We start from the raw sequence: 21,250 nt of genomic DNA, 5'->3' as shown, positions 1-21,250 counted from the left end.
TGAGATGAAAGCTTAGAGCTTGTGTAGATGTAACATATTCCACATGTTGGAAGAGAAATCAGAATCAGCTGCCACTGTCTCCTTACACATAGTTTATGGTGCCCTGTTAACCACCTTCTTGTCAAAAGTCAGTGATCTTCTAAGAGTTAAATGCTTCTAATGCATTTACAGATTCAGGGCCTGTTCCTGCTTCCACTGATGTCAATTGCAAAATTCCCCCGAGGTTAATTTAGAACACGATTAACCCAATATTTGGAAGGTATTGAGCATCCTTAACTTTCATTACCCTCAACACTCACAGAAGTTACTTGGCACCTTGCAGGAGCAGCTTAATGAAAGACAAATGAATACTGGAAAGAATCAAGATCTGGAAGTATGGGTTTTAATAAAACACCAGCAACACTGGAATTGTTAAAATGGAAATCAAAGATTAATTTTAGCTGGTTTAAAGTACAAATAAGTAAAGACCACTATTAGTAGGAAGCAGTGTGATCTAGTGGTTAGACTTCTGGCTTATATTTCCAGTTTTGCCACTATCCTACTGGATGACCTTAGGAATGTCACTTCACCACTCTGTGCCTCAGTTTCCCCCATCTGTAAAATGTGGGAAATGATACTGACCTCATTTGTAAAGTATTTTGAGATCTACTGACAAAAAGTGCTATGTAAGAACTAGGTAGTAGTAGTAAGCCACTATAGAATTCTCAGTTCCTAAAGCATTGGGATTTACTGTTAGGCAATTTTGGTCACAAAGGCTCTGAAAAGTACACTTCCCAAAATGAAACCAGCAGGAGTCCCTGCTCCCTTCTAGGGAATGTTGTTATATGTGCTATACTCAGTGATTTTTCTTTTAACAGTCTTAGAACAACCTCTTGAGGTGTTAATTGACCAGGTTTGAGTGATTTAGAATTACATTACAAGCTGGTGCTATGACTTACCCTAATCATCATGTCCCTGTGGAGATGCTTTGTGGATAGAGATTTTACTCTGTTTCAGATGCTGTGAACCATGTACAGTAGTGACCTTCTCCATTCAGTTATTACAGTTAGGTGCTTTAGCATAGCAATAATCCCATAAAACAGTTGATGCCTGTAATAGACTTTGGGACCTAAAGGATTACCAGCTTTGCAAATACCACTCAGTAACTGGTGAGGAGAATTGAGCCTTAATGAGTGAGGATCTATAGTTGATGGAAGTGGTAACCACTTCTCTTTCTGAGGGTAGTATGTCAGGTGTTTTCAAGGAGGCATTGATGAGGGCCTCCACCAAAGATGATGATCTTGTCAATTAGAGACCGGTATCACATCTCCCATTTGGGGGAATACATGAAGAGGACAGTATCCAAACAGTGGTATCAATATCTAAAGTCTTCAGATTTTCTTGATTCTGGACAGTTTCATTTAAAATCTAGGTTTGGGACTGAAATTGCACTAAGGATATTGATTAGTAATCTTCTAACTCTTGTTGAGGTCAACATAGCCAAGCTGAGTTTGTTGGATCTGTTAGCTGCCTTTTGTACAGTTCCCTCAAAGGTGGTGTTGATATGTCTGAGGTCCCTGGAAGGAGTGGATGGAACTGCTTGGAAGTGTCTTCTCTCCTTTTTATACTGAAGAACGCAGAGGGTGATTTTGGGTGAATGTTTGTCTACCTCTAGGCAGGGGTGAAAGTAGTTTAAAGGATTTACCAGTATGCCGGAGTCCTGAGTGGGGCGTGGCCTCAACCAGAAGAGGCGTGGCCTCAATGGGAAGAGGCGGGGCCTTTCAAGATTTAAAGGCCCAGGGGCTCCAGCTGTGGCTGGGAGCCCCAGGGCCTTTAAATCACCCCGGAGCTACCAGCTGCAGAGGCGGCTGGGAGCCCCGGGGCTCAGGGGCGAATTAAAGGGCCTGGGGCTCCTGGCCGCCACGGAGCTCTGGGCCCTTTAAATCACTGCGGGAGCCCTGCCCCAGGGTAGCAGGGCTAGGGCTGGGGTAGCGGCGGCAGGGCTCTGGCAGCAATTTAAAGGGCCAGAGGCTCCGGCCGCTGCGGGGAGCCCTGGGCCCTTTAAAGCGCTGCCAGAGCTCCGGCAGCGGGACTCGGGCGGCGCTTTAAAGGGTCCGGAGCTCCCCGCAGCAGCTGGAGCCCTGGGCCCTTTAAATCACCGCCGGAGAAGCCAGTCCAGTCCAGCACGGCGTACCGGACCGGCTTACTTTCACCTCTGCCTCTAGGGCAATCTTAGGATGGATTTTGCAAGGTCTCTTGTTCAGTGTATGTAAGAGGTTTTGAGAAGAGCTAAACAAAGGAATTTGCTAATGGTTATTTAGGAGAGGTTCTATGGCCTGTATTATACAGAGAGAGCTGCCAGTAGTGTATTCTTCACAAGGGTCCCTTGTCTTCCTTCCTTCCCAGTCTAGTCCTTGTTACCTGTTTGCACACAATGTAATGCTCTCATTCTTTCATGGGCACCTGACAAGGAAACCAGCTGAGTGTGTGTGGGGCAGAGTGGTGAAGGAGTTTATTAATTGCCGTATAATGGAGTAAAAGTGAAGTACAATTGTACATATGCATTTCAGTGGATTTTCACAATGTGTTGTAATTGTTCATTATTGTGTTGTTTTAAACATTGGAAGGGACTTCCATGACAGACACATGTATGTCTTAAAACATCAAAATAAATAAAGTAAATAAATATTCTTTTACTGCTTAAAGGCAACCGCTGTAATTTTAGTCACATGTTTTAACTTACTCCAAGCTATTTTGTTGGTGGTTACTACAAGAAGAAAGGCGACTGCATTGTTGGCTTGAGGGAAAGAGGGAATGACTCGTCAGACATTTAGATGACTGGGTGGCAAGGACATAATGAATCACAAAAATGGGGGTTGGGGGGAAATGTGGGCATTGTGGGTCATATTTTCAAAAATGGCTACTGATTTTGGGTGCCTTCATTTATCAAAGTTCATCTTGTGACACCCAAGGGCATGATTTTCAGAGGAACTGGACACCCCATACCTCCAGTAGGAATTACAAGGTCTTTGTCCAGCTGAAAAGCAGGCCTTGTAGAGTATTGCTTAGTTTGGGGGGGGGAGGTTAAGTACCAGCCATTTCAAACGTATAAAACCAGCCCAAGCCCTAATGTGATTAATCACATAAGGTGCAATTTATGAGCATAGACTGCCAGCCCAAGTAAAAGAGCTCTTGGGTGGGAACTTCACAGTGGTTGTGGGGGGAATAGAATTAAATTCACAACTGGAGGCTAAAAGTAGGGCAGCTCCACAGGTTATATACCATCTCTGGGCACACCATGCAGGGTTTGTGGCCTCTGAAGTCACATGACTGCAGGCCCAATGGGCATACACCTGCCTTAACCTCAGCCACTCTCCACCATGGTTTCCTATGTATAGAAATCACTGAGCCTGTCTTTAATGTACAGAGACAGGTGTTGGGTTTGTCTTCATGGCCACTCAACATCTGCCCATTCCCATGCAGTGATTCTGTGCTGTCCTCATCCTCAACATCACTGCATTAATTTAGCCCACTGTAACTGTTACTTGGTTGCCTATTTTGCTATCAGATTCCAATGAGCAGAGCCCTCACACTGAATATGGCTGCCAACATTTTTGGTAGGTTGAATGAAAGAGATGGAAAGAATTTATGAAACCACAGTTCAAGTGCTGTCATTTAACTGGGTTGCAGGCACAGGTCTGTGAATGTGTGTGCAGGAGTGTAGATAGTCAAAGTCAAGAAAAGTGTCTTCAGCAGCTTAGCTATGGAAACAGAATTTGTACAAACGGAGAAGACATGCGGCACAAGCTTGTGCAATTAGATCACGTAGTCCAGTGCACAGAACAGAATAACTGGCTGCTATCTGAGGATGTCAGCAGGCAAGATGGGGAAACAATAAAAAAGTAGACTAGAAGATAATGAGAACAGAAGGGTGTCAAGTGATCGTGCTCTTCAGATCAGCCTTTTAAGTTTCAGTCAAGATTGACGACTTTGTCATCCCGTGTTTTGATGAGGTGTTGAATGAATGTTTAAGAAGACAGCATTTATCACTGTTCATCAGAGTTTAAAAAAAATGTGTTTGTACTAAGGGACTGAAGATAGCAGATTCAGCCAGGTTAGGAGGCAGTCAAGTATTAAAGATGAAAACACTGTGAAAGACATATGTCAGGTGTTTGTATTATACCAGGCAATTGTTTACATCTGTGTGCAAGTGTGCAGGCCTTCTTATTTGCTTTAACATTGCTGCATACCTTTGATGATGAAGAGAGCATATTGAACATGTGAAGTAAGATACAAATCTCTGTAATTTTTTGATTTTCTAATAAATAGCAATATAATGAAAGCATTCCATAATGCCGTATTTTTATTAGTTGTAGTTGTAGGCTGAAATAAGTGTGATATTTCATTCCATATTCTTTATGAAAATATGCGTATGATATGAATATGGTATAACTGAGATATACTTTATGCAAGATGGCTCATGTGAGATATCATTGGAAAGGTTATGATTTACTGAATGTGATTATCCAATTTATATACCTGTATCTTTTCTGTATCTGAAGTTAGGAATATTGACTATGTATCTGTATTTACAGAGTCAGGTGGTCTTGTCACCTGATACTAAAACATTCCCTGGGATTTCTTGTAACTTTCCACTGTTAGGGAAGGGGGGTCAAGTTTGGGAAACAAAGGATTCCCGCCTTATGTAAATCCTATTTAAGGGTGGGTCTGAACAAGAATATAACTGGAACTCTGAACCACAGAAACTTTGCAAACTGCCTGCAACAATATCTAGGGTGAGAAATACTATTTGTAACCAATTTTTTTAGTGATACTAGCTTAGTTTGTGTGTTTAATTTCATTTTCTTAGTAATCTGCTTTGTTCTGTTTGTTGCCCCTTTTACCACTTAAAATCTGCCTTTTATAGTTAATAAAATTTGTTTTGTTTATTATTAAACCCAGTTTCTGTAATTTCTAACTGGGGGGGGGCAAGGAGTGTGCACACCTCTCTCCACATTGAGGGAGGGGGCAAATTTCAATATATATCTTGGGTCTACACTCCAAGGGAGGTGGACATCTGAGTGCTGGAGCAAGTCCCTTAAGCTGAGTCTTTCCAGAGCTGATCTGCAGCTGGGTGTGGCCCTGGCTGTGTGTGTGTGTGTTAGAGCAGTGGTTCTCAAAGCCAGTCTGCCGCTTGTTCAGGGAAAGCCCCTGGCGGGCCGGGCCGGTTTGTTTACCTGCCGCATCCGCAGGTTCAGCCGATCGTGGCTCCCACTGGCCACAGTTCGCCGCTCCAGGCCAATGGGGACTGCAGGAAGGGTGGCCAGCACGTCCCTCGGCCCGCGCCGCTTCCCACAGCCCCCATTGGCCTGGAGCGGTGAACCGCAGCCAGTGGAAACCGCGATCGGCTGAACCTGTGGATGCAGCAGGTAAACAAACCGGCCCGGCCCGCCAGGGACTTTCCCTGAACAAGCGGTGGACCGGCTTTGAGAACCACTGTGTTAGAGGAGGTTTTAAGAGCCTGGCTCAGCAAGACAGGTTAAAGGGGACCCATGCTGGCAGAACAGGTAGACTCTATGGTATCTCAGCACATCAGGTGGCTTCCCAAGGGATCCAACCCATCTCAATAAGTTCACAGAATAATTTGTATAAGAGAGAGTTAGGAATGGAGAGAGGCAGATTTGAACTGATAACTGGAGATATCCCAGCCAGACAACATAAAGAGCTGGTTGAACAATTTGCAATTAAATAGTTTGTTCACCTAATTTTCCCTCTTTCTCTGCTTTCAGTTTATCCAATAACAAGTCACAATATTCATTTGCTATGCATGATTGCTGGCCAACTTGCGTCAACAGATGTTATCCTATAGATTGTTTGAGAAGTGCCCACTATGAGTATTAGCTGTTCTCACTGCATGATTAGTCCCCTGAGTCTTAGTCCCCAAGTTGTTTTTTGTTGTTGTTCCCTTGCTGGATAACCCAGCCTTCATAAACAGGAGTTTCTCAATAAAAACATGTGGCTTTGAATCTGCCAGGGACTGGGTGGGTTGAGAAAGGGAGGATTTTAAGGAAAGAGAGCAGCCAGAAGATAAGCAGGAAGAGGGAATTTTAGAGTATATTTAAACAGCCATTTTTGTCGTTTTCCTTGTAGTACCTCTTGACCAAACAGAACATTCCACTGATTGTCTTACTGCAGCGCTACACTACATCTGGCTCTGAGTTGCAAAATTAATTCTGCCCCTTGTATCCATTATGAAGTTCCCAATATTGGAACATATAACCACTAAGTACCAGGCAGTACCAGGAAAATGCTGAAGAAGGTGTAGCATTATCAGAAAAAAATGCTGAGTGTGCTGATGGGAACTGCTACCTGAGATAATTACGTGAACAAGAGTAATTACTGTGGTTGTGCACTGGTAGAAAGTGTTGTGAACATGTGGCCTCCAGATTTTAAAATGCCATGGGTTCCTTCTTCCATTGTGAGGCAGAGACAGACAATTAGAAGCAACAACTAATTAATGTAGTGGCTTAGTGCATTTGGCTGGGCCCCGATCCACATGCTAAGCTCTGTCACGCCTCTTGGAGAGAAGCACAGCAGTAGCAGGGCAACAGTGGGAGTTGAGTGGCCACGATCCTTTGAGGATAGCCTGTAGTGCATTGGAATTGTCTGTGCTGCCCTGAGCTGCTGAACCACTCAGCTGAAGCTAAGGCCACATATATGGCTGATGGCTATCTGGTGAAATAGCACTGTTTTGACTGCCAGTACAGACTCTATTTTTAGCTCAAGAGATATTGGCAACTGGGCCTGTTTCATGTAGCTGCACAATATGTAAGCTGTACCCCCTCTAGTCTTTACTGAGTGGCTGTTTGGTATGACAGGTGCTCTATTCACTGAATAACCCACGTGCCTGTCTGCAGATAATATGAAGAGGTTGGCCTTCATTAAAGTGAATAGGCACCCACATGAGAGTAACTGACTAGTAGCACCAGACATGCAGCTAGAAGATGGAGGTAACATGAAGGAACTCTCTGGCTAATAATAATATCAACTTCTTAATGTGCTCATTGATGAAAGCCTGCCAGTGATTGTCTTATTTTCAGAGAGAACACATTTGACTTCAGTAAGTTGTGATCCTGAGGGAGACAACTATTAGAGCCAATCTACATTTTAATTGTGTTTTTATTTCCTATGAAATCTGGCCATTTTTCAAACATGGAAAATTTTGCAAACAGTTTTTCTATGAAAACTTTTCTGCTTTTTGTTTATCATTTTCAGTTTTTATTTCTTGCCTTTCAGTTGCCTTTTCAGTTTCTGATTTTGAGTTTTCAGAAGGTTTTCTATTGCCAATTGTCATTAGTTTTTCTAATATGAAATTTTAAAAACATTTTCAGAAGTTCCAGTTTGACAAATGGATAAAAAGATAAAATATCATGCTGAAAGCTTCAAAATATGAAAAATCAGTCCATTTTGAAATGCAGCAGAATCAAGTTATCTTTGACATTTTTGCAATGAAGCTCTTCTCCCCGTACTGCCCAGTAGAGAGACAACACAAAAAATAAACCAGCTGTCATTTCAGAACTCTCTACTTTTCACATCTAATTTTAATGGTTTTTCTTTGTTTCATTTCAGTACATAACAACTGTATTTATCTGAGCCTTTGTATGTTTTTGAGAGCTGCAAATGTAAGTGACCCTATTTTCCAATTTAAAAACAAAAAATAGCTTCAAATTCATTTCTACATCCTTAGGTGCATATTTTTGAAAGTCTTGGCCCAAAACTAAACAAAATTGTTCTCTCATTTTAATGTGGGGTAGAGCAGCCCCAGGCAAGTAGCCACATCAGGTGTTGTCAGAGAAGTTCCCTTCTGGCCTTGAAATCTTTGAAAAACAGAGACTCTAAGCCAAATGTTATGAGATTCCCAATAACTTCAGAAAGTCTTCATCACAACCCTAGAAAAAGTTATTCATCCAGGGCCTGATCCAACTCCCACTGAAATTAGTGAGAGTCATTTAATTGAATTCAGTGGGAGTTGGATTGGGCCCTGTCTTGTATCCAGTAGAAGCAGTCTTGTTTCAAATGAAATAATGATCTTTTCTTCCACTATTATGTCTTCAGTGGAGAAATGTATGCTCATAATAATAACCTCCTTTAACCTCCAAACTTCAGCTTGTTCGAGATCCCAATTCCATATAGCATGGATACATCAAGGGGGCTGTATAAATTATAAGGCAAAGGAAGAAGAATTTTTTTAGATACTTATCTTGCACATTAGCAGAAAGGTGAAATTCATGCTGAATGGATTTTGGGGGTTCACTTCAATTTGGACTGTATAAAAGGGCAGGCTCCCCTCCTGTCCTGAGATCCCACACAAACAGCCTTGGACACTTTCTGTTTGCTAGCATCTCCATGAGTTTTAGATGTATTCCTGCCACCAAACCACCATCACAATCCCATGCAGCAACTGTTGCTGCAGTTTTCTCTAGTCCTCAGTCCTTCTTCCAGGAAGAGAAAGAGGTCTCACCACCCTGAGATCTTACTTCCTCTCAAAGCTAATGGGCTAATTAGCTCCTTAGCATATCACTCCCTCACCCAGTCTGATTAAGTAATTGAGTACTCAACTCCTCCATCAGGCCTTTTTGGGGAAGGGAGAGCTCGCGAATTAATGCTTAAGTGATCAGAGTGCTGGATCAGCTACTGGCTCTCAGCACTCGGACACAGGCTGATGAACTGTGGTTCACCAGTGAGATTTTTACTTTGTGACCAAATTGTCTTCGGATGTTTTATTTGACTTAATTTTAGATCATTCTTTTAGAATTTTCATTTGCTAGCACATATTGGTACAAACATTTTAATGTTAATTTGTAAAGAGTTTCCAAAGAATTGAATCTAAATTAGAGGCTGCCACATTTGCTCTGTGGATTTGGAGATATTAAATGTGGTCATATACAGTAGAAAAGGCCCTCCATTTTTGTTCCTATGTAATTTTGTTGAGGTGGTATCCCTAAGAGGGTGCCTCTATCATGATCCTTTGGGATGCAAGTGCACAAAATCCCTGGCTAGTCTTTGCCTGTGGTTGATGTTCCTGGTGCTTTTTTCCACTGCCATTTGCCCATATATACTCAGGTCCACTACTGAACATCCAAGAATAAGAATACTTGTGATTATTACTTGTGTAACACCAGAAGATTGACAACATTTCTTTCTCTTAGCTAGTTTGTAAATAGTTGTGTTATTCCCTTTGGTGCATATTTCTGACTCCTGTTGCCTGGAATGGGACTTGTGCATGTACATTCAAAATCAGGATTTGATTCACAAATCAAAAAACTGCAAAGTGATGGGAAACTTATAAAATTATCACCAGATCAGTGAAATCCTTGGGCCTTAACCAAATCCCTTTGAAGTCATTGGGACTTTGGATCAGCCCCTAGGTGAATTTTCATTGAAAAGATTTTGAAGGGGTTTTTTTTAAGCTTGAAAACATTTTAAATTGAAATATGAATCTGCCCTACTGGCTACAGGTAGATTGTAATGCTGCAGTTTATAGTAATGCACATCTGGGCCTAAGAAAACATGAGTGACATTTAAAAACGTGCAGAGATTTTTTTAGAAACAAGCACACAGCATATTACATCATCTTTTTAGTGACTGTGTAGAACCAGCACCTTGTTCTCTGGGCCAGATTCTGCCACCGTTACTCAATACTCTGCAAGTTGTTCCATTGTCTTCAATGATTTATATAAGAAAATGGGGCCACTCATGGAGAAAACTGCTAGTAATCAACATGAGTTGAGGGGGGTAGAATCTGGCCCTAAATTGGATACAGCAACTTTAAAAATCCTTGTAAGTATTGTTGAATGTGGTGTTCATCCACTCTCGTGTGTGGCCTATTTTGGCTAAATGTTTAAATATTGAATATTTTCTAAGTAATATATCTGAATCGAATGTACCTGAATTCTAAACCGACTCATTGCAGCAGGGCTTTCAGACAGAGGGCTATGTGGGCTGTAGCATCTAGACAAATTAGAATTTGCTTGTCTGTGACTAATTTTAAAGACTGTTTTTGTGTTTCAGTACCGTTGTTTCTTTCAGTAGCATGCTAACTTGCATTGCTGTTATGCTTGGGCTAGCTACACACTGCCCGGGAGCAGGACAGAGGATAAATTGTGACTGACAGTCACCATTCCTCCCATGGTTCCTCCGTTACCACTATCCTTTTGTGAGTGAGCTTACTTTCCCCTGTGTCTGGACTTTGGCCAACTACTCTAGTTGGTAAGTAGGGGGGCAGAGCCAAAGCTCCTCTGACTCCCACTTTCCAAACCACTTGAGAATTAAAGGAGAGAGAAGGGACTTACTTCTCCTTATCCCTCTGCATGTCCGAGTAAGGGCTGTGATAATCTAGCCCTTCATGAGTTTTCTATGCTCTTACGCTGTTAAACTCTATGTTGACATTGTAATAACATAAAAGGTTCAGAGATTCTGTTCCCATAACCTTCCAAAAGTTTGGATGCTAGTCTCAAGTTATCCAAATGCATGCAACTGGAAATTGGATTGGAAATCTCACATGATCAGGATTCTGACAAGATATCCCGCATGTTCTTGCTTGAGTTGGGCTAGGCATGACACATCAATAGCTTTCCTTGTGGTATTTCAGTATTTCCACTTATGATTTAAAGCAGAAAGTAGGGAAGTTCTTTGAGAATATTAAAAATAATTTTAAAAGCTTCTGATTTTTTTCCAAACTCAAAGGTTCGCTCTTGGGTCAAGATTTGGGATATGGTTTAGGATGAGACTTTTACCCCTAATTATAACATGGTGGTCTTTGCTGGATTTGTAGGAAAATAATTTTGCTGTGATCCTTGTATCATAATTTGCCATCTGACAACTACATTGAAATCATTATGATTACAGTCAGTTAAACAGGTTTGTTTTAATTAAAACACTTCTGAAAGGCATGTCTTCCTCAACTCACTCTGTTTCCTACACTTATTGCACCTAATTCTCCATCACCGTACACCTTGTGCAGTCATCTGTACTTATGCAAAAGTGAGAATAAATTACTCACATTCTGATATGGTGTCATTTTATACTCACTTTGCACAGGTGTGAACAACTGCACACGTTGTAAGGAAGTGGAGAAGCAGGCTCAGTGTCCTCATCTTCCTCACTCCCTCCCCCTTTTCTTTCCATCAATCCGGCTTCCTCCACCAAACAGGGCAAGTGGATAATTAACTAGCCACCAACCAAACACTTAAAACTGATTGTCCCACCTCTCTTGAAACCATCCTTTCCCTGAGGAGAACCCATCAATAATAACACCTCCACCCCTCAAACATGAATTGGTCCCGCTCTTGAACTGACAAATGTCATTGCTTAATCTGCTCCCCACCACCACCCCTATAGACTCAGACCCAGGCAACCTGGACCTATAGGGGGAACCCTTCAGGGCAACAGACACCAGCAGCCAATAATAAACATGGAACAAAAGTTCCAACAACATAGTCTGGTAGAATCCTACTGAAAGGCTCCCATCATCCAGCCAACAACAGCAGCAGCTGCTGCCACCATCAAAGCTGTTGTCATCAGGCAGCTGACCAACTGGAAAACTGCCTGTTTCAGCAGCCTTCTGACATCATCACATTCCATCCAGTTGGGCTCATTCTTCTGCGGGAGAGAAGAGGGAACTGCAGAGATATGTTTGTGCGAGATTATAGTTTAGAGAGGCTCCCTCACAAAGGGCAGTATTATGAATACAGGAATTTTGAGATGTGCTGTGGAAGCAGGGTGTGTGAAGAATACAGTGTAGCGGTGTACAGAAGTTTACCACAGATGCCCTCTATGGCTTTTTGAAATAAAAGTTTTATTCCTTTCTCATTTGCTGGTTTGCTGTTTAGCGAACCCCCAGATCTTTAGATGGTGTCAGAAATGCTGAATGAGAAAGACTGAATTCATTCTGAGGTTAACTCCTGTGTTTGAAACTGAAAGCAGAGGAAAGGGGAGCATGTGGAGCAGCAAACAGGGAAGTACAAAGGCTTTTGTATGTATTTTATGAACACAGTGGCAGCTTGGCTACCTTCAGAAGGGAAGAAAGCCAAAAATGGATGTGCGGCAACCTCCACCCAGTCTGCAATTGCCAGGCAATGTTGCAGAGAACTGGAAAAAAATTCTGACAGAGATTTGAATTGTATTTAGCAGCAATGTGGGCAGAGGAGAAAAATGATGAAGTAAAATCATCAGTCTTTTTTTCATGTTGTTGGGGAGAAAGCATTGGATATTTTAACAACTTTAAGTTGAAGAAGATGAAAGCATGATGTTAAGTAAAATACTAATTAAATTTGAGGAACGTTGCATGCCAAAAAGGAATGAAGCCTTTGAAAGAGACAAATTTTTACATATATGCAAAAAAATTCTCAACGACCAGTCTGTGGGCTGGTGCCAGTTCCTGAGATCTCCCTGACACAGTTTAGGAAGGCAGCAAGCTGCTCCCTGGTATCAAAAAGGTTGCCACAGAATTAAGGAGACTCAGTGAAACCCTTGACTTTTGAGCTGACAGAGCCTCTGGTCAGAGATAGAATCAGTTGTGGCTGTAAAGACAACATGTTAAGGGAGAGAGAGAGAGACTGCTCTGTGAAGGAGATTTAACTTTAGAAAAAGCATTCCAGATGTGCAGGGCAGCAGAAACAGTGGAAGCACAAGCCAAAGAGCTGAATTCACCAGAAGGGGTTATCCTCATACAAGTACAAAAGAATATAGCCACTAAAGGTCAACTCAAAAAGTGGAATCACCCGCTGTGAAAATTACTGTTAGTGAAGAGACTGGGTACATACGGTCATGTGGAAGGTGTGGATCACAGATGTGAAGCCACGTCCCCAGTCAAAGATGTCCAGCAGTTCCTGAGAATGGTTAATTATCTTGGAAAATTCATATCTAATCTATCTACAAAAGCAGCAGCTTTGAGGAAACTCCTAGAAAGTAAAAATGAATAGTACTAGGATTCAGAACAGGAGGAATCATGGGAAGTTTTGAGACAACAACTGATACAAGAGCCCATGTTGAAGTTCTACACTCCAAGCAGGCCTATTGGAATTTTAGCAGATGCTTCACAGTCTGGGTTAGGTGCAGTGATTTTACAGAAACACAATGATTGTTGGCAACCAGTGGAGTATGCATCAAAATCACTGACTGATGAGGAAACCAGATATGCACACGTTGAGAAGGAGCTTTTAGGAATATTGTTTGCCTGTGAGAGATTCAATCAATGTATTTATGGCTAGACTGTAGATGTTGAAATGGACCACAAGCCCCTGTTAGAATTATTTGGCAAACTGCTAAATGACTGTACCTTAAGGATTCAAAGAATGATGATAAAACTGCAAAAGTATGATTTGGTTATAACCTATCCACCTGGTAAATTCACCTGCAGATGCACTTTCCAGAGCAATGACTCCACTACAAAACCAGAGAAGACTGTAGAGATAGAGATGCAAGCCTACGTAGATCTGATTGTAAGTCAATTCCTGTAGCTAATGAAAAACTGCAACAAATAAGAGGAGAAAGAGAGAAAGATGAATCACTGGGGATCCTTAAAGAAGAGATAATTCAAGGGTGACCTGAAGAAATAAGCAATTGCTATCCAAGTATAAGAGACTATTGAAACTGCAACATGAACTTACTGTGATAGATGGGATGATTTTCAGGTTCAGCAAGGTTGTAATACAAATAAGCCGCTGGAAAGAAATGTTGTGGAAGATCCACAAGTGTCATTTAGGAATTGAGAAATGCAAACAATGGGCACGAGAAGTGATATATTGGCTGCGGATCAATCATGACATTGCTATTGTGATAGGAAACTGCTTTTAATGCTTGAAATACAAGCCATGTCAACAGGCAGAGCCTCTGAGACCTCACGCAGTTCCACAAAAGCCTATGAGAAGGTAGGCACCGACTTATTTATCTGGCAATCAAAGGATTATTTAATAGTCCCAGATAATTCGTCTCTGTATCCAGCAATTTGCTCACTGCACAGTACTAGAACTAAGTCAGTAATAGCCGGCATGAAGGGAATATTTTTCAGACATGGAATTCAGATGCAATCTTTAACAATAATGGGCCACAATTTTCCAGCACAGATTTTAGGCACTTTGCCATTGATTGGTTTTCATCACAAAACATCAAGTCCAAATTACCCCCAATCAAATGGATTTGTGGAAAGGAGTTTACTGGTGGTGAAGGACCTTATGAAAAAGACATTCGACAGCAGAGGTGATTTCTATAAAGCTGCATTGGCTTTTCTCCAGCTCAGCTGTTAATGGAAAGAAGGATCAGATCAATCCCTATAATTTACTGAAATCTAATGACAACAAAACCATATGGAAGATGAAAGAAAATCAGAAATAGATGCAGAAATATTATTTTGACAAAAGGGCCTGTGATCTCCCATCTCTTAACCCAGGTGATAGAGTGTCCCTGAGGAATCATGCCTGTAAAACTTGGGGCCAAAAGGGTACCATTAAAGAACAGCTGAATCCAAGGTCTTATGGAGTTCCGACAGACCAAGGGGATACATTTAGCTGTAATTGAAGAAATCTAAGAGTAATCCCAGAAAGTTCCAAAACATTGACAGTAGATGTGGACTCTATCATTTACCAACCAACTGATCATTTATCAGTGGACAAAGGAGAAACTGGCAAGGAACAAGACAACAACTCAGACTCTAATGAAAGGCTGATGCTGAGAAGATCAGAGAGGGAGATCAAGTGTCCTGAAAGACTCAGAGACTTTCTAACCTGCCTGGAGAATGGGGTATTTGAAGAAAGAGAGTGGTAAAGACTCACTCCAGAGAGATGTGCTGGTAAACCTCTCCTCTCTAGATAGTTGACACATTAGGTATATGAATTGTAGTTTACGGAAATGTACTAGTCAGGTTGAGAATTTAATGTATGTGTTATTAGATAGTTGTTAGTTGTTTATAGTGAGCTAGTTGGCTTTTTAGGATGAAAGATGTAAAGATTGTTTGTGCAAGACTATAATTTATAGAGGCTCCCTCATAAGGGACAGTATTATGAATACAGAAATTTTGACATGCATCCTGGAAGTGGGGGAATAAAAGTTTTATTCCTGTCTCATTCACTGGTCTGTTGTGTAATGAACCCCAAGATCATTACAGGAACAGGGAGGCAATACCTGTGGGGAGAGAACAGATAGGAAACATAAGAGATCACCATCAAAAGGGTAGGCGGAGGGCTCAGAATTGGGGGGCAGGCAATGGAAGGTGGAATTATTCTGGAAGTCTAGGTTTACAGACACATAAACTGCAGTTTTAGAGATTTTACAGGTGCTTATTATACAAATGACAAGGCAACAGAAGAATGATTGGCCATCCTACACCTCAAAGAAAGAGGTCCTGGAGTCTTATAATCCTTTTTGACTGATACATCCGGAACTCTCTTAGCTGCATTCAATTATTAGTGCAGTAGTGTCTTGATAAAGTATCAGATACTTTATTAATCACAAAAAATACTGAACTATTTCCTAAGGAACCGTGTGATTAAATTTCACACTCGCCCCAAGATTTTCTGTAAATATTTTCAGTTCAGATGCCCAGCACTTTTATAAGACGCAAGAAGTTTGCAAATAGCAATACAAAACCATATAAGTGCTATTTTTTACAATTCCTCTGTGTAGTGTGAGATGGCCAGCCATTCTTCTCTTGCCTTGTCATTTGTATAATGAACACTTGTATAAACTATAAAAATACAGTTTATTTAAGGTAAATATATTTGGTTCCTATGGAGAATATGTTTCTAGCCTTTGGGAACTGTGAAGTGAGCACATGCATGGCTACAGGGCACATCTCAAGTTGATATTGTGAATGTTTCTAATTATAACGAGTTGGAAATGATTTGGGTATTGAAAACCATGCTGTTACAGTGGATGTGGTCAAATGGGATTAGTTGTAATTGTTGCAGTTTATAGAGTTACGACTGTAAAATAATAGTCTGATATCTGTTTTAAAACCATAATGGAGGCCACAAAGATTTTTTTCTTTTTCTTTCCAAATTCCTACAAGACATAAAATTGAATTGAGCAACTACTACTGAGATTCCCCAAAATTGCTTCATTAGTTTTTCATAGTGGTTATTATGAAGGCAAATTATACACAAAATAATTTCCACTTTACATGTTTTGTAGAAATTAAAAGACTAAGCCATGAAAATGCCACAGTCTGTTTATCTGCCATGCTGAAGCTTATTGTACTTGTGGAATATGAAACTTCTGCACCATATAGGGTCTAATCCTGCAAGCCCTGGATGTAGTATCATTATTTATTATTTGTATCGCAGTAGTGCCTACAAGCCCCAGTCATGAACCAGGACTTCATTGTGCTGGGCATTGTATAAATGCATGGAATAATGGTTGACCCAAATGGGAAGTTGACCCATAATGTATTTTGCCACAAATATTTCCCTTTTCAGTCTCAAAACAAAGAGTTATTTTCATTAGATGGTGAAAAGAACTTTAAATTGGGATGTTCTACTGTAAGAATCTGTTTCTTTCTTACCCAGGCCAGCTTATGACACAGTGACTTAAGTGACAAGTACTTGTATGTAGGTATTTTCATCTTTTTATCAAAGGCCATTGGTTTGAATCCATTCCAGCTCATCGTTTCTGAAAGTCAATATGTGGCTGTTTTGTGACCTATGTCAAACGAATTGGTGGTCTCATCTAAATTTTATTATGCATATGGCTGTATCACAGAATAAATGGGAAGATTCCATTGCCTTATATGGACTTTCAATCAGGGCCCTGAAACATAACTTCTCTAAAGAAGAGACTATAAATTAGGCCAAATTGCATAGGGAAAGAAGCAGTGTGATCTAGTAGAGTCAAATTCTGAACAGACCTAGTGTGCAGCTCTATTGAAGTTTCCAGGGTTGTATTGGCAATGGGGGGCGGGAAGTAAGCACAGAATTTGGTTGATGTTACCCACCTGGGAGTAAATTAAGAACATAGGATTAATTTCAAACATGAACCTCCACTGAAATCTCCAGAAAGACTCTGCAGATGAGAATTTATGAAGTTATCATTTGGGACATAAATCATGTTTTCTATCCATGCTTCCAAGTTTTTAAAACATACTTTCTCAGTGAGAATAAATCCTGTACCAATGGTGATGAGAAGAAACTGATAATAGTTCAGAAGAACCCAGCCACATTTTAGGCAAGCATTACTGGGTACAGTCAAACTAATTCCAGTGCAATAACATTCATCCTGATGAGTTAGTTTCTGCTCTATCAATAAGGATAAAATGGAGTGTGAGATTGTGACCACAGTTTACCAGAAAAATCTGTTGTATTTGATGTTATACTGAGTATGGTTCATTGCACTGTATGCATCAAAGTACCGTATCAACGTACAATATATTGTGCATCATTCAAGTGCAAAACAGGACTGACTAATTCAATTCCAATTTTGTACTTGAGCAATATACTATCCAGTTTCAAACTGCACTTGAAAATTTCACAAATATGTTATATTGAAAAGTGATACTATATTGGTCAATAGAATGACATTTTATTTTAACATGTTGCAAGGCTTACAAGTATAATATGACAAAATATAATTGTTTAATCAATATTGACATATCTTTATTAATAAAGTCCCTTAAAATGCTAATGTAGATTCTTTTTTTGTTAGAAATGGATCCAACCTGGTTTTATTTGAACCTCACTAGGAATTACAGCAGTTTAAAATTTCCTTATAAATAATGGTCTGTGTTCTCCCCATCACTGTCTGGCATGGAAAGAGCAAAAACATATCTTTCACACAGAAAAAGGGAGCAGCTGGCAGAGGGAGTGCTCGCACCACATATTCACCCCACCCAGGGGTTGTCATCTACAGTCCCTCCATTTAGTGATGCTTGTTTCTGAGCTGGAGTACTTTCAGCGAGGTGAATGGCCAACAGGGGGGTGAAACTAGAAAGCTGCTGTTCTTCATAGAATGCTCTTGTAGGAAAGCCAAAGAGAAACTCTGAAGCTATATGAGTGTGACAGGTGAACATGGCAATAAATCTCAAAAGAGCTGCGTAAACATTAAAGACCAGATCCTCAGCTGGTGTAAATTGCCTTAACTCCACTTAAGTCAATGGAGCTACACTGGTTTAGGTCATGTGAGGATCTGGCCCTAATTAATTAATTCTCAAACTCTCCTCTGTGGTTAGTAAATAAGTATTATTGCCCCATTTTACAGGTGGGGAATCCAGGGTATGGAAAGGTGAAATGACACAATGTAGCCTCCACTGTAACTTAGTAGCAGAGTTAGAATTAGAACTTGGGAGCTCCTCACTCCTGACCTGTCCTTATTTCCCTTTGGCTATGCTGCCAAAGGGTACATCTTCACTATAGAGTTAAGCCATGTTTACACTATGGGCACTAGAGTGGCATAGGGCAATCCTGTAGTTAAGACACAGACTAGAGCAGTGGAAGGGGTTTCTTCCATTGCTGTAGGAACTCCACCTCCCCGAGCGATGGTAGCTAGGCTGATGGAAGCATTCTTCCATTGACTTAGCTGCATCTATATTTGGGGTTAGGTTTGCATAGCTATAGCACTTAGGGGTGTGGATTTTTCACACCTGTGAGTGCTGCAGCCATGTCAATCTAAGTTTTAAGTATAGAACAGACCTTGGGTTAACACCTCTCATTAGCCTGGCTCGAGGGAGAGTGGCCACACCAAAAACAACACTCATAGTGATTGGGTTGCCAGCACAGAGTAGCCATCACTAGCTCAAACATCAGCAGCCAGCCGATAGGCCAGCTAGTTTGAGTTTAAAGTACCACCTAATTCAAGCTAGAGATTTGTCTATGTGAATGGGAATCAGTTGGGGGCAACACTCAAGTTATACCTCAAGCTGACTTTACAGTCAAGGCATCCCCTAAAGCATGTGTATGTTAATGTTGACTGAGATATCATAAGCTTTCACTGATCTGACTGTCCATGTCTTTTCCTGACTGGAACTAGTCAGGAAGCTCCAGATTCCCAATGGGTCCCTACTGTTACTGTTTTTCCTGCCTTTGAAGGTGAGAGAGTTGAGATCTGGATATTATTGTAAACCTCTTTCCCTGCTCCTCACTAGCAGTGGACCTGCACCACTATTCATTGCATCTTCATTCAGTGTTTACTCACACTATAAGTGTTTAGGTTCTCAGGGGAGATTAATGTAGATTTCAGTAGATAATCAGGCTCATCTCACCATAATGGAGTTCTTTTAGATTACAGAATTCTGTAATCTACATTATCCCGCACCATGATGATTTATCTTATTGCAGGGGAAAATGTGAACTCACAAGACTTATGGCAGAAGGAAAGAGGGCTATTTCAAAGTTTCCAATAATATGGACCGCTTCAATTGTTCATGCCTGTCAGGATTTATATTTTATTATAGGTATAGATTTGAGTCACACATATCTATTATCACCCCAAATTTGTAATAAGAGATTTGATAAACAGAGTAATTTAAATAAACAAAAAACAGAGACCAAAGGATAGTTTGTAACTCTCAACATGGACAAGACAGAGAAACTGGAAAATTTCTAATTCTGCTTTCTGCTTAAAAATGGCCTTTCATTTTCAAAAAGGAAATTTGGAAGGGCCTGATTCCACCATTATTTCCTGCTTGTGGCTATTATTAAAGTCAATTAGACTTTTGATCATGCAGGAACAGCAGGATCAGGCTAGTTGTGGCAGGCTGTTAGTACAAAATCCAACTCCTAACAGGTCAATGGAAAGCCCTCACTCACTTCTGTGGCTGCTGGATGCACCAGTGAAGCCACTTATCCTTCAGTGAGAAAAAATAATCCATAATATTGACTGGGTCCATTTGATGTTTTTCTTTATTTTTGATAAATGTTAACTACCACACCAGCTTGTTCACCATTAAAAATTACCTGATAGTTCTTTCATACATAGATTCACAATGCTTTTAATATGCATGGCCCAAACAACAGATTTCCTCCTACAAGCCCTCCATGCTAGAGGCAGAATTCCTTTACTACAGACCAAATACTGCAAGCTTCCTAGTATCACCCTACCAATGTACCCCACTCACAATGGGCTTTTCCCTGTATGTAGCACAATTATCAAAGAAAGGCCCAGGAAAGGATGCTCTTCACATAAGGTCTCCACCCCAAGCCCCACTTCAGACTGAGGTAAATTAGATTCTATAGCCTTACTGTACTCAATATGGTTTTTAAGGACAAAAAATAAACATTTCCAGCTAATGCAGTGAATGCCTAGTTATGGTTTCTTCCCTAGTTGTGATTATAATATGGAATTTTTAGGTGACTGGGAAAACAAATGGATTCCCCAGCACCCCACCCCTTATTTCTGAGAACACTTGCACCTCTTGGACACAAGGTTTATCACAAGCTTGGAGGGAAATTGTTGTGGGTTCCCGTTGCTTCAAATGTTGGCAGCTCATCACTGTAGAAAACTTGCTGAAACCTGGTTGCAACTAAATTTGTTCCTAAGGTTGCTTGGCCAGTGCAGAAGGCCTAGGATTTGTTATTCCTAAAATTTCCAACCATTGCTACCACTCATGCAGTTTTTCTGGTTGTATCAACTTGATGAGCACTAGTATAGGCAGGCCACTATTTTAGCATGTTAAAACCAGTTTAACATGAGCTAGATTTAACCTGAATTTAAATATGGCTCCTAAACAAGATATTAATCCCAATGTGGACACGGTCAGTTTTAGCTCCATCTTCATACCCACTGGCCTGCTACTGACACTGCAGGATGACATTTTTGTAGTGGTTTTGTTGATATTGAGACTTGCCTAATATTAACAGGAACCACCAACATCACACATGGGGCAGTGACTTGTCACACTCACAACCCAATATGGATTAAAATAACCTAAAGATAAAAGACTCTGTATCCCATTACTGGTCCTTTGAGCCATTCAGTATCCCAGAAAGCTTTCTTCTTGAACAAAAAAAATGCTAATCACATTTATTACAAACAGAGCAGAGTGTTTCTCTGCCATCCCAAGATAATGTGGACGTCAAGGTTAGTCTTACTATATCCCAGAATGTCAACACACTTGCCAAAAATGAATTTATCAGCTCAATGCAGCTGAGAGATTTAGTTTATCTAAATGTCCTACAAGGAATAAATAGTTTACCACTGTTTTTGAAGATTGGGGCAAATCTGACATTCTATTGACATATGCTATAGATTTAATTTAATGCTGTGGTTCAGATGTCTCTTCTGATAA

General features: G+C 40.7%; 1 protein-coding gene across 1 annotated transcript in view; it reads left to right on the top strand.

The window, feature by feature from the left end:
- The window catches only part of FGF10 (fibroblast growth factor 10), an 85,971-nt gene that overhangs the window by 60,693 nt on the left and 4,028 nt on the right, over positions 1 to 21,250 (top strand). The window lies entirely within an intron of this gene.

This window comes from Emys orbicularis, chromosome 6, assembly GCF_028017835.1.
Source record: "Emys orbicularis isolate rEmyOrb1 chromosome 6, rEmyOrb1.hap1, whole genome shotgun sequence".
NCBI classification, from domain to species: domain Eukaryota; kingdom Metazoa; phylum Chordata; order Testudines; family Emydidae; genus Emys; species Emys orbicularis.
The sequence above is the reverse complement of the archived record's forward strand: the minus strand, read 5'-3'. Positions and strand labels throughout refer to the sequence as shown.